The 13684-nt window shown below is 59.6% G+C and overlaps 1 pseudogene; it reads right to left on the bottom strand.

Annotated features, from left to right (window-relative positions):
* Positions 1-1131: 1131 nt before the first annotated feature.
* On the bottom strand, positions 1132-11179 carry LOC149997350 (V-set and immunoglobulin domain-containing protein 10-like 2; annotated as a pseudogene).
* Between the last annotated feature and the right edge of the window lie 2505 nt (positions 11180-13684).

Below are 13684 nucleotides of genomic sequence, written 5' to 3'. Positions count from 1 at the left end.
GGGTGGGCGTATGTCTCACTCGGGAATTGCGTGGAGCCTTTGCACCCTGCCATCCCCTGGCAGCCCCCCGTGCAGGCCCGGGAGCCGGTGAGTTAACCCCTCTGTTCCGGCTGCAGAGGGGAGCCAGGCCCTGCAGCAACAGGGTCTAGAACATTTGGGGGGGGGGCTTGGGAAAGTACCTGAGCCCTGGAGCTGTGTCAAAGCAGCAGACCCCCTTAGGGGAACTCAGGATTTCTTTGGAAGGAAGAGGAAGGTGGGAGAGGAGCGCATGGAAAACAGGAAAGAGTGTTCCCTCCTTACAACTCTCTGTTTTTAAAATCCTCACCTGAGGATATGTTCATTGATTTTAGAGAGAGAGAGACATCAATGTGATAGAGAAACATGGATCCCGTGCCTCCCGTGTGCACCCCTGACTGGGAATTGAAACCGCAGTGTTTCGGTGCAGGGGACAGCGCTCCAACCCAGCCACCGGCCAGGGCCACATCGTGGTTTTCGCCATCACCTAGAGCAACATCTCTACGAGCTCCAGGGTAGAATTTAGCCCCCTCAAGAAGCAGCTTTGTTTTACTGCCCTGAAAAAAAAATCAAAGTGTCTGGGCTGCTGTGACCAGAAAGCCAACAGGGTCTTTTGCACGGGATGAGGTCTCGTTATAACTCCTTTTCCATGTTTACATACGGCCCCCTACGCCTTAGCCCGGTCCTGAGAGAGCTGAGGGAACCCGAAGCCTCTTTTCTAATCAAGTCTCAAGGCTGCAAGAACCTAATCAGCAGCTCCAGTTTCCGTCCCTTCCTCTCCTCTCAGGCGCCACTTACTCCTGGCGAGACCGTCTCTCAGCTCCGTGCTTTCTCCCCTGAGCCCCCTGCGGAGCCAGCTGGATCCCTGACTCCCAGTCAGTGAGCAAGCACTCGCTTGTGTTTCACCCAGATAGCAGGTGCCCATGCGCGGAGCCCTGAGTCATGCTGGCAGCTGACGGAGTGTGACTTTGGAGCAGGCTGGGTCCCCTCTCAGCCAGCTCCCCAGGCCAGGGGGCAGGAAGCCCCATCCGCAGCACCTCTGCCCTGTCTTGTTGCCACAGACTCCTGGGGTCTTGCCTCCGTGGCCCTTTGACCACTGCAGACCAGGGGGTACTCCTACACCCCAGGGAAACGGAAGACAAAGGCCCCAGCATTGCGCCCGGCTCTGCTCCCAGCTGCCATAAGCCGGACCTGTGGTGGAAGCTCGTGGCCCGGGGAAGGGGTTTACAACGCGGGAAGGCAGGAACTAGAGGGCCTTTCTCTTGCTGCGGCTGAATGAAGGGAACAGGCCTCTCTTGCTTCCCATCTCCTAGCTCCTCCCAGGGGGAAAACCTGGGACCCGCCTGAACCCGGGACTAGCTTCGCCCTGTGGGAGTTGCAACTAAAATGACCCTCCACTTGTGACAGCATCAGCCGTGGTTTATTGAGGAATTGCCCTGGGAGCCACCCGCCGCTCACGCAGCACCAGGCAGTGTCCAGCACCGAAGTTCTCACGGGCCCGTGGGCACCCGGCGGGTCTGCTCTCCAGCTGTGTGTCTTCTTCTCCTCCCGCCTGTCTTTCATGGGCCGGGCCAGGACTTCTCTGTAACCAGCAGCCATGCGGTGGGACCTTGAGCCGGTGGTGAAGGCTGGATGTAGGTGGGAAAGAGGGAGCTCATGCCTTTAGCTACCTTGCTTTTCAGACCAAGTGTGCTCTCTGTACACATGAGCAATCTTGGGGACAAAGGGTGCTTACCTGCCTGTGCCTCTGAGCTTTCCATTGGACCCCGGTGGTGGTGACTTCGCTCCCTGAGGGTGACATGCGAGAGTGAAGTTTGTGACAAGCACACTTTCCCCACCTTCCTTTCCAGTGAGGAAAACCCTGCCCCCCGGGATGGCGGGTTCCACACTCACATGGGAACCAGCAGCTGACCCAGGCCTGCAGGAAGGAAAGGAAAAGGTGCGTTACTTGGGCCACTCAGCCTAGACCACAGGAGAGTAACCCTCCCTGCCGGGTGCAGGGCAGGCCAGAGCCCTGAGGTCAGCGTTGGAGGCCAGATTTCCTGCCCACGGGTCCTGCCTCTCCCTGGGACAGGAGCAGACCTGGCCACCTCCTGGGGCCAAGCAACCACCCCCTGCAGCTTCTCCCTCACGACGGCAAGTCTCCGGGTGCTGGGCGGCATACTGGAACCCCAGAAAAGAGGCCACAGTGGCCACCACCATCCCTGTGCCTGCAGCACCCAGCACTGCGGGGAAGGTGCTGAGGGCGGGGTCCGCTAGGAGGGGAGAGCGCTGTTCGCACAGGACAGGTGTGGAGCCACGGCGGAACCTGGCAGCAGTGGCTTACAGGCTGCCCGTGGGCAGCACCGAGCTGTCCTGCTCCCCCTCCACCTGAGACGGGAGGTCGGGAGCAAAGCTGGGCCCCGAGCACCTGGAGACCAGGCCTCTCCCAAGGGAGAGGTGCCCTGCATGCCTGCTGCTCGGGGTTTGAGTCCCAGCCAAGTCCCGTTTGGGCACAGAAGGCAGCGGGGCCGAAGGGAAGGGGCCCTAACATGGGAGTTCCCAGGATGGAAGGAGAGCAGCAGTAAGCTGAGAGCTCGCCTGTGGGCCGAGGGGGTGAGACTGAGGCACAGAGGGGGTCCTGTCCTTCTCCAATCGCCCCCCTCCCCCTTCTGGTTCAAACTGAACTAGGGCTCCTACCCCTGGGCCTGAGGCCTCCGGGCCTCCTGGGGAGGGGGCGGAGGGGGGATGGGAAAGACAGCAGTGGAGAGGGTCCCTGGAGAGAAGGGGGAGAAGAGGAGAGCCAGGGATGGACGTGCAGAGGGACAAAGGGGAGCCTCGCCGTGGCGCTAGCCCAGCACCTGGTATCTTCACCCCGGTGGGGTGTCCCGCTGTGCAGTGATTCACGGCCAGCATGCGGAAGGCGTAAAGCACCCCTGGGTCCAAGTCCCCCAGCCCTGGGTTCTGCTCTCGGGCCGATGTCCCTGGCTGCTGTCTCCCAAGCTGCAGCGCTGGGGCCGGGGACACTGGGCCTCTGCTGGACCAGGGAGCCCGTGAGGTTCCCGGAGCCCTGGATGGCCCACTGCAGCTGCACGACGGATGGTGACGTTGGGAGGCGCTGGATGCCCTGGGGGTGAGGGGGCCTGCAGGCATGTGCACGCCCACAGCCAGGTGCGGGGGCAGGGGTGCCTAGGCGCCTGAGTGTGCTCAGCTGAGAGCTGGAGGAGGCCCTAGCCTGGGGTGTGTAGACCTGATCGGTTCTGTGTGGTTTGGTCTCTGTTGCCCTTGACTTCTATTTCTAGGCCTCAGTTTCCTCATCTATACATGGAGGGCAAGGGGATTATCCTGACCACATGGAGCTCTGTTGGCCTGTGTTCCAGAGCGCATGTGATTCACCTTCACACAGCCCACCCAGGTTCATGGCCCTGAGGGAGCTAATCTGTCCAACCTGGAGTAGGAATTCCATTGCCTTCCACCTGCAGGCACTGGGGCTGGAGGGTTTCCATACCCACGCTCCCTCCCCTCAACTCACTCAGGACCTCCAGCAGGACGCTGCGACTGCGGTTGCCCAAAGCGTTGAGAGCCACACACTGGTAGGCGCCCCTGTGGTGAGCGGGGTCTGCACCTCAGATTCGAAGGTGGAGCTGGGTGCCCTCTGGGTGCAGCATGAATCCAGACATGCCTGGTTCCAATGGCTGTCCCTGGGGTCCCAGCCAGAGGAGGCAAGCAGGTGGTGTGCCCCCCTGGAGGGTGCACCCCAGCCAGGCCTCTTCCCCCTCCAGGACTGACCCCAGGGCTTAGCCACTGCCAGCTGTGGGGCTTCTGCAGGGACAGAGAGAGGGAGGCGGGGAAATACCTCCACATCTGGCTAGCATGAAGAGGGGAGGGGGCGGGGGGGGCAGGTAAGGTGCTGGCCAGCGGGGCAGGGAAGGGGAGAGAGGAGACCGGCCTGTGGGGTTAGCAGTGAAGCTTGTTTCGGGCCAGGTTGCCTCCTCTTCAGGCTTCCATTCTAGCCAGACTCCTATCACCATCTGCCGCAGTGTAGTGATGACAGCAGTGCGCCTCCCCCCGAGCCCAGGCGCGGCTCCTGCAGGTGGGGCACCCGCCTTACTCGCCTCGGCATTAGCCTCCTCCCTCTCAGCACCTGGCACGGCGCCTCCTTGCCCCCCGTGGCCAGCACCTCCCGCCCCGGCTCAGGGCTGGGCCCGTAGTGGGTGCTCAGTGTTCACAGGCTGACTCCTAATGACCCGCTGCAGGTGTCAATGAACCTCTGGTGGAATCTCCAGCCCTGAGACTGCATCGTCAGGGAGGGAAATAATTCGGGTGGAGCAATTTCTTAGAGCCCCTGAACACAGCCTGGTCCCCAGGCCTTGAGAAGTATTCTATATAACGGCTCCTCTGCTAGCTTTTCTCACCTTTTTTACTTCAACGTTTAACTTTTTTTCTTGAGTCAATAATAAATGGGACTGGCAGGGCCAGAAGAAGGTTGGGAAGGAAACCTGACCAAAGATGACTAGAGGGAGTGAGAGAGGTAAAGGCCTCTGACACCTGAGCTGTTAGTTCAGGTCAGGAAGATAATCAGGTCCCTCTCATGCGAACTGATGCAGGTGAGGCTGACAGTCAGAGCCCCTCATTGGCTAGATGGTGCTGCCCAGCCGCAGGTGACCACTAAGCACTTGAAACGTGGCCAGTCCACCCTGAGATGTGCTGTAACTTATAAATACACCAGATTTTGAAGGCAGTAGAATAAAACCCCACACAATGCAATACATCTCATTAATAATTTTCTTTTACACATTGAAATGATCATATATTGGATCTGTTGAGTTTAATAAAATGTTTTGCTTATTTCTTTTTGCTTTTGAAAATGTGGCTACTAGAAAACTTAAAATTATACATATGGCTCACATTATATTTTCATTGGGCAACACAGACCTAGACTACACCCCCTGGTTTTATGGATCAAAACACTTGAGTCCCTGGGGGGGGGAGGTGACTCAGTCTCTGGACTCATTCTGCGTTCCAGCCGCCCCCCAGAGCCCCTCATCCCGATTGCAAAGGGCCGCTCCTCCCACGCCAGCCCCACGATATGCAGTCACTAGCCCCTGCTCACCCAGCTGAAGCCGACAGTGGGGCCCGGAGGCCCTGAGCGGGTGAGCGCCCTGGCAGGTGAACTCTGTGCCAGCCAGATCTTCCCTGGCCCGCAGGAGGTGCACTGCCCGCGGGGAGCTGCTGAGGCCCAGAGGCCGCGGCTGTGGGTCCAGCCAGCTCAGCAGGGCTGGGGGCTCGCCTCCAGCCCACTCGCAGCTCAGCGTGATGAACTGGCCTCCAGTTGTGGCCGTGGTCCAGCAAGTAGGGCTCCGGAGGGGCTCCCCTGAGTAGGGAATGATCGGCTCAGCATGGCCCTGCAGGGCGGAGGAGGAGGGACTCAGCAGCCCCTGCGTCCTTCACTAATTGCTTCTCTCACCCAGTCCTCCACTTCCTCAGCCAGCTCATTTATTGTTCCAATCGTCGTGTACTGAAGGCTGACCGTGTGCCGGAGAAACAGTGGGAACTAACACTAAGCTAACCATCACAATACAGTGAGCTGAATGCTGGCTTACAGCTCTCTGGGCCTTCAGGGAGAAGGACTTTGAAACAGGATGACGTTTGGTCTTGTACATGGACAGGAGTTCTCAAGGTAGACAGAAAGGTACGGGCACCGTCCAAGACCAACATGTAATTGAGCAGGAGAAATGGAGTTGGGGTAGGCGGTGGTGAGGGCCTGCCGCCCCTGCAGGCTGGGGGACAGTTAGGAGGGTGTCCCCAGGCTTCAAGCCTGAACCGAGGAAGACAGGCCACAGTGTAGATAGAAAACCAGGACTGGGTGGACAGTAGCTGGGAGGCACGTCTGAGCGGAACGCTGCCCGCCTCCTTGTTACATGGCAGGTCCCAGTCTGTGACCTGGAGCTCCCTGCCTCCCAGCCCAGGGCCCCTCCCTTCTCTCCCCAGACCCCTCCCCACTCCTCGGCCTGGACTGTCCCAGCCCTGCTGTCTCCCGTGCCCACTCACACAATGTGACCCTGCAGAGGCTGGGCAGTGCCAGGGCTGGGTGCTGGCCAGTGCAGTCGAAGATGCTGCTGTTGGGCAGCTGGGTGGCTGCGTGACTCCAGGTGACATTGCTGAGGGCGGCAGGGCCAGTTCCCTGGCGCCATTCCCACTGCAGCTGGGCAGTCGGAAGCCCCCCGGGCCAGGTGCAGACCAAAGTCACAGCCCCAGGGGTGAGGAGCACTGCACAGGAGGGCTGCCCCTTGCCAGTGACCCAGAGGTGCCTGTGTCGGGGAAGTCGGGGAAGGAGGGTGGGCAGGGAGAGACTGCTCCATCTGTGGGGCCAGTGAGCAAAAGGCTGAGCTCTCGGGTCAGGGGCAGCGGCTTGGGGCATGGGCAGGAGGGCGGAATCACTGGGCAACCCCAGAGGCTCCCATGGAAGCCCCAGCAGGGAAGCGTCCCCGTGCCCATTCTCGTCCTTGCCCTGGGTTCCTTGTCTCGCTGTCCTCAGTCTACCCTTCTCTGTGCCTCAGTTCAGTCCCGGGGACCGTGGGAATAATCACTCGAAGGGGGCTGTCTGCGTAGGGTCAGGGGCTGTCCCCCTCCCTACCCTTTCCCATGGTGTTTTTAGCCTCTGCCCCTGCTCTGCAACTCCATCTGGCCCCCCAGCCCTTCCTCCCCCTAACCTCTCCCCATTTTCCACAGGACGGCTGCAGTTCACCAGAGCGCAGGCCCCAGCGGAGGCCCCTCCCCACACTCACAGGAGATGGGGAACTGGACGGTGGTCTGTGTGCAGGTGTCCAAGCAGCTGTTGTGGGCCAGGCAGGTGTGCAGGCCTGTGTGGGCCCAGCGGGCGCTGAGGATGCTGTAGGCAGGCCCCATGTGGACCTGGGTGTGGTCTCGCAGCCACACGGGCTCACTGGGGGGATTGGATGCAGCCAGGCAGCTCAGAGTCACTTCCTCTTTCTCACTGGCCCAGACGCCCCCCCCCCCCCCAATCAGTGAAGCCTGGTGGCTCCATGGTGATCATGGGATCATCTGGACCATCTGGAGGGTGGGGAAGACCCGGTCGGTCCTCATTCCTTCCAGTAAGCATCGCTGAATTTACTCCCCGTCCAACAACCACGAATTAAACACCAACCGCGTGAACTGCTGTGCGAGGCCCCTAAGGAGCCCAGAGTCCAGGGGCCCCTGGCCCAGTCCCGGGTAGCCGATCAAGGTCTGTGGAGGTGAGCCCTCAGGTTGTGGGAGCCCAGAAGGGCACCTGCGAGGCTTCCCAGAGGGGCTGTTGGGAGGGGCTGAGGTGGGGGACCCAGCAGAGTTGGCCAGGAGAAGGGAGGTAGGGCGCCCAGTTGTCTCTCGTGGCCTGGCGTTGAGGCGTTTCTTGGTTTGGTTGGTCCCTCTCAGGTGGCGAGGGGAGAGAACGGGGGTGGGGTGGGGGGAAGCCCTGAGGACGACCCCAGCAGCTAGCCCTTTTTACTTCTTGGGGTCACTGCCTCCGCCTGCTCCATGTCCGCTTCCTCCTTGACTCCTGGAGAGCAGGGAACTATTTTGCCTGCTTCCATTCTGCTTCCGCATCTTTGCCAAAACTGTTCATCGTCTCCTTCACTGTCCTCAGTTCCCACAAGCCACGTCCAAGACAGACAGGACTCCGTCTGTCCCTGCTCCTTAGATCCTCTTGGCCAGCTCTGTCCAGTAGCTACAGGCGAGCCACAGACGTTTATAATTTCCAGTAGCCAGTCTTCAAAAGAAAAATACCTGAACTCAACCAAGCAGAAACCATCAATGGGTCTTAATAATTTTACTATTTTTTATTTAACTACATACATGAATATTATCTTTCAGTGTATAATCAATATAAAAATATTGATTTATTGATAAGCTATTTCATGTTCTTTCTTTAGATTAGGTCCTCCAAGTCCAGTGTGAATGTCTCCCTCAGAGCACACCTCCTCTGGGCTTGGCCCCACTGCGGGTCCAGGAAGCCCCCCGAGAGGCTGCCGTCCTGCCCAGCACCACGCTAGACCGTGCCGGCTGTCACCCTTCACACAAACTTCTGATCACATCCACAAGTTCACTGGCATTCCCTGTTCTCCCTTTGTGGAAACAACTATGCTGGCCTTTTACCCACTTGTGTCTGCTCTGAAAGGAACCCTCTGCTCTCAGAAGTCCTTCTTGGGACCAACTGGCTGCCCTCTCTTCCCACAGAGCCCCCGCCCTGTTCCCCCAGGTCCAGCTGACCCCTGAGAGTCCTTCAGGCTACACCCAAAGAACTATGGTAAAATTGTGACGACGAGTCTGTGCACAGTCTCCTGGGAAGAGGGGCCCACGACCTTGCCCGGGATAAAACCCCTGGTACTGGAGCCACACGTGGTCCCGGTGGGTGCAGTGCCCTGAGGTGTGCCAGGGGCTGAGTGTGGGTGGGGGAGTGGGTACCAGCCCTGAGCACCTCCCTTCCCCCCAGCCTGACTCACAGATGGTCTCCAGGAAGGCCCCACCCCTGCTCAGCTTGTTGGCGGCGTTGCGGGCACTGCAAACGTGCCAGCCCAAGTGTGTCCGATTGACTGGGTCCAGCTGGAGCAGTCCCTCCGTGACCCCCACCAGGGCCTCCCCAGCGCTCGGGGTGCCTGCTGCTTCCAGGCAAAGCTCAAGGGCTCCGTGCCCTCCCTCACTGAGCACGTGGCCACCACGGTCGTCCCCTCCGCTGGGGACGGCTCACTTAGCCGCACCTGGGGCTTCGATGCAGGCACTGGCCAGGAAAAGGAGAGGCTCTGTGTTTGTTACTGCAGACCCAGGTCACGTCTGGCTGCGTCCGGTGGCCCAGGCCTCGCTAGCTGGGGGCTGGCCTGCCCAGTAGGCTCCTGAATGCCCCAGGCCTCCTCATCCCCAGGGGCAGTCCTCGTAGAACCTGGGCCCTGCAGAACACAGCTGGGAGCGCATGCAAAGGGGGGCAGACCAGCAGGCACAGCAGCCCGAACCAAGGCCACAGGCCCGGCCGCTCACCGAGCACGGCCAAGCTGTAGTGGCAGTAGGCGGTATGTAGCCAGCCTCCGGACGCGAGAAGGGCCTGGCACAGCCCGTGGCTGCGGGCACCATCCCGCAGCTCTGCCAGCACCAGGCTGCCGTCCCATAGGCTCACGGTCCCCAGAGCCGAGGCCTCGGCCTCCACCTTGGTCTCTGCTCCATTGGTGACAGCCACGGGCCGGGGGATCAGCGACCCCAGGGGGGTGAAGCTCCAGAAGACCACCAGGGGGGCAGGTGGGGAGCCACAGGCCAGCTCCATGGAGCCACCCCTCACTCCCTGGATGGACACCACCTCCTCGTTGGGCTGCCCTGGGGACAATGACAACGCAGGACATCCGAGCTGTCCTGGGTTCTCCTGCCCGCCCCCCCCACAATTTCCCGGAGCCTCTGGCCCTGTTCTGCAGTCAGAGCCGACTGGGCAGGGTTTGATAAGGCAGCACGAGCCTTTTTGGAGTTGGGGGGCAGAGGTGGTTTTGAGGGAGCCTGCGGAGCCTCCCGCTCAGGTACGCTGTAGGACCAGCCTGGCTGGGGAATACCTGACTGAGATCAGGGAGTGGATAGGAGGAGAGGTTCCCATCCTCTTGGTCATCAGACCGTCTGGAAGGCTTGACAGGAATACTGATCCCTGGGCCTCATTCCGGACGACAGAGTCAGATTCTCCAGGGTGTCAGCGCCGAGCAGTCTGTATTCCTAACAGGCCTCCAGAAGCCCATCTGATGATCAGCCAGACGGCACCTCGAGGCTCAGGAGATCTGGGTGGCCCCTGGCAATTCAGGCTCTAGAGACCTCAGCGTAAGGACTCCAGGGGACTCCAGACCCATCAGCAAAGGGAAGATAGCACCTGCCTGCCATCAGCCCACCCAGCACTTATTCATTTGTCAACTGTTTAAAATATCAAGCGCTGCCTCATACCAGGCACCAGGGTTACAACGACAAATGGGCCACCCATGGGATTAGAGTCAGTCATTAGATAGATGATCATTATGGGGGGAGGGGGAGCTGCCGAGGGCAAGCACAGGACCCCAGCACCTGCCCAAGCACCGTGTGCCCCTGTCCCCCATGGCCAGCCTCCTGTCAAGTGCTGGCAGCCGCAGCACCTGGCAGTGAAAACAAGAGCCTCGGAGGAGACCAAGGCACCAGCCTAAGTCGCAGCAGGTCACATTTGCTGAGGGCGAGGCCCTGTCCTGGCCTCTTCATCACTGCCTGCTGACCGTGTTATACCAAGAACATCCCCTGAGACTCGGAAACATGAACTCACGTCCTCCAAAACCACACAGCAGGCGGTGGAGCCCTAACTCCCAACCCGAGACTGCCCACTGCTCCCGGTTTCCCCAGAGAGAGAGGAGAAGGCAGGCAGAGGGAGGGGATCAGAGGCAAAATTCTGATGTTCGGCAAACCCAGAGGGAAAGGATCCAGAAGCGGACACTTTCCCACACCAATGGCTGCGGGTGCACGAAGACCCCCTGGCGTGGAGGAAACCTTACGAAACCAGACCTGACCCTGTCAGGTCCCTGCTTGCAACCCAACGGGGGTCCTCAGAGGAGCCCCCAGGTTTAAGGTAACGCAGTGCTGTGTTCTGGCCCTGCCTGCTCCCCCCACCCCGCCGACACGTCGCGGTTGCTCAGTGCACGCTGGCTACCATCCAGCGGGTCGTGGAAGTTAATGGCCTTCACGGAATGCTATGCGAGGGTGAAAGAAGGACCCCAAGAAAGGCAGGAAGAAATAATGGGGTGTGAGCAGGAATGGGCTACGTTGGGGGAGGGGGTTGAGTATCACTCACCTGAGGCACCCAGAGACAGAAGGCAGAGCGGCATCAGCAGCAGGAGGCTGGGCGGTCGACGCAGGCTCACCATGGCCTCATGCCCCGGGGTGGCTGCCCGTCCGAGATGGAGCCGGCCTGGCTCTCGGGCTCCGTCTCCCCAGGGCAAAGCCCAGCCCTGGACGGACGGGATTCTGGCTCAGGTTGCCCACCTCAGCCCTTCCCACACCTTCGCCCCTGCTCTCCTGTTACCCTTACTGCCCTGATTGCGGGTGAATTATTTACCAGATGATTCACTCCGTCCATAGTGCAGAGTTGGGGAAGGCAGGACCTGGCTGGGGTGCACCTGCGGGAGGACCCCGAGTTCCCTGCATTTTTATTTTATGATGTCACCGAGTGTCGCTGAGACAGAGCTGAAAAAGGCCCGATCTCATCAAGTCCAACCGACCCCCAATGCAGGACCCGGACACGCAGCCCTGCAGTCCACAGGGACCCCGAGGCCCAGACACGCCTGCAAACGGCCTTCTTGCCTCGGCGGCCCTCCCCCCGGGTCTGTGAGGACACGCAGGAGGAGCTGTGGAAGGGGCTCTGGAACCAGGACGCTCCGGTTTGGGTTTGCACGGTGCGCTGTGGAACTTTAGGGAGTTCCTGAGCCTCTTCGAGCTTCCGTTTTCTCTCAGAGCGATGGAGACAGCAGCGCCTTCTCTCCTGTGAAGGGGATTGTGATAGTAACACATATTATTAACGTATATTATTAATGTATGGGGGTGCTTCTTGGCTGCTAGTAATGCCCTATATCTTGACTTGAGCAGAGCTTACAGTCCATCGAGCTGCACACTCATTTTTATACACGTGTGTGTGTGCTTGATGAAATACACACACGCATGCGCCAGCGCCGGCACGCGGTTGGCGCACCACCACGCCTACTCCTCTCTGGGTCTGACCCACAAAGTCTGGACCCTGGAGCTGGATCCTGCTGACCAGGGCCCCCTGAATCCCCGTGCGCCCTCTGTCTCTCTCCTTCTCCCCCAGTCTCTCAATGCCCTACTGCCCTATAGCTGTGACATGACAGCTTGAGACGAGGTCAGAGTTTTCCATCCTCTGCTGACAGCTGGGGAGGGTGAGAACCCTAGACTCCAGTGACACTGGCGATCTGATGCCCAGTGTCAGGTTCCCCAGGGCTTAGCAGGGACAGGAGATTTCAGGGCAGAGCGCCCAGAGGCGGCGGAGCGGCTGCACCGGGTGCCCAGGTTTCTGAGAACCTTGGGCCTGGGCAGCAGCGCGCTGGGACCGGGTGACCCGTCCCCGGCTTCCTCTGGCCTTGCACTCACCTCTGCACCCCTCTGAGGGCCCCTGCAGGCCCTGCATTCGTGCTGTGGGGCTTACCCCAGGGCTCTGGCCTGCTGCAACCATGCGAAGTCCTGGTTCCGAAACCCCAGGAGGAGCAGAGTGTGGAAGGCGGGGGTCGCTGGGCTGCAGTGGGGAAAGCAGATGCTCCTGATGGCTTTTCCATGTGTGCCCACGCGGGCCTTGTTGGAGGCCAGCTGTGGTCCCTCAGGAGCCCAGCCAGAGAGGAGCTGAGGGCTGGAGAGGAAACAGGCCAGAGGCTCCACAGCTGGGACGACATGGCTCCTGCTGCGTTTGTGGCAGAGAGGGGGAGGGAGGAGGGCCAGAGGGCCAGAGGGCCCGGCAGGGGTCACTGCTCAGTCACTTTGTAACCTGTTCCTTGGAGGAAGTGAGGGAATGATGAGGCCCTAGAATGAGAGGGGGAGAAAGGGAGGCCGAAGATGAGGAGAGGAAGGAAGGGGAGGGGAGGCTGGGGAGGCTGAGGCCAAGGGGGAGGCTAGGGCCCCCCAGGGCCCCGAGGGCAAGAGGCCAGGGTTCTGCACCAGCTCTGCCTGGGAACTGCCCTCCTTGCATCTGCTTTGTGGTTCTGAGAGCCCTTCACAGCCAGTCCTTCCTGGGCCACCATGGGCAAGACACTCCACTGGGCCTCCATTTCCTGCTCAGTAAAAAATGCGATTGTAATGATGCCTGCCCCGCCGCTTGTCCATGCTGCTGTGAGAGTGGGGCGTGGACAGGAGGGAGAGGACAGTGCACAAAAGAGGGGCGCGGGGGACTCCACCCTGGGGACTCCACCCTGGGGTCAGATCAGGGCTCAGATCCTGGCTCTGTTGCCCAGTAGCTGGGTGACACCGAACAAGAGACTTACCCACTCGAGTCTCAGTGTTCCCTCTAAATCGGGGCAAATTGTTTAGTAGATCGTATTAGAAAACTGTTCATTTTCTGTGTGATAATAGTTTTGTGATTATATGAGACAATGTTTTTTTTTTTTTTTAAATGTATACTAACATATTCAGGGATGAGATGTGATAGTGTCTTGAGTTGGCTTTAAAATCCACAAACGTAAAGTAGATGGAGCTTTATCCAGGTCTTCAGATCTACCTTGCCTCAGGATCGTACAGGGCAGAAGCAAAACCAAAGTTCACATTCCCCTATTTTTGTACAAGCCTGAACTCACTAAAAAGTTGTGTTAGCTGTTCTGGGTGGAAGTAGCCAGAATGAGACAGGAGTGCACCTTTGGAGGCAGTTAGGGTGGAGATGAAGAGATTTCCCTCAGTGTGGGGACAGGTCAGAAGTCACTGGGTCCCTGGGAGAGGAGGAACCTCCAAAAGCCAGGCCAACAGCCCATGGGGCAGAGAAGTGGAAAGACCCCCCAAAGGCCAGCACCTTGAGAAGGTCAGCAGCACCCATCCATGATGGCCCCGTGATCAGAAGCTCCTCCCTGTGTCTGGTGCCTCATAGGCCTCCTGGGTTCTAGCGGGACCCTGGGAAGAGCAGGGGCTCCCATCATGGCATCAACTTTGATTTTAATGAGAA

Source organism: Furipterus horrens, unplaced genomic scaffold (genome assembly GCF_987537825.1).
Source record: "Furipterus horrens unplaced genomic scaffold, mFurHor1.1.pri manual_scaffold_11, whole genome shotgun sequence".
Taxonomy (NCBI): Eukaryota; Metazoa; Chordata; class Mammalia; order Chiroptera; family Furipteridae; genus Furipterus; species Furipterus horrens.
The sequence above is the reverse complement of the archived record's forward strand: the minus strand, read 5'-3'. Positions and strand labels throughout refer to the sequence as shown.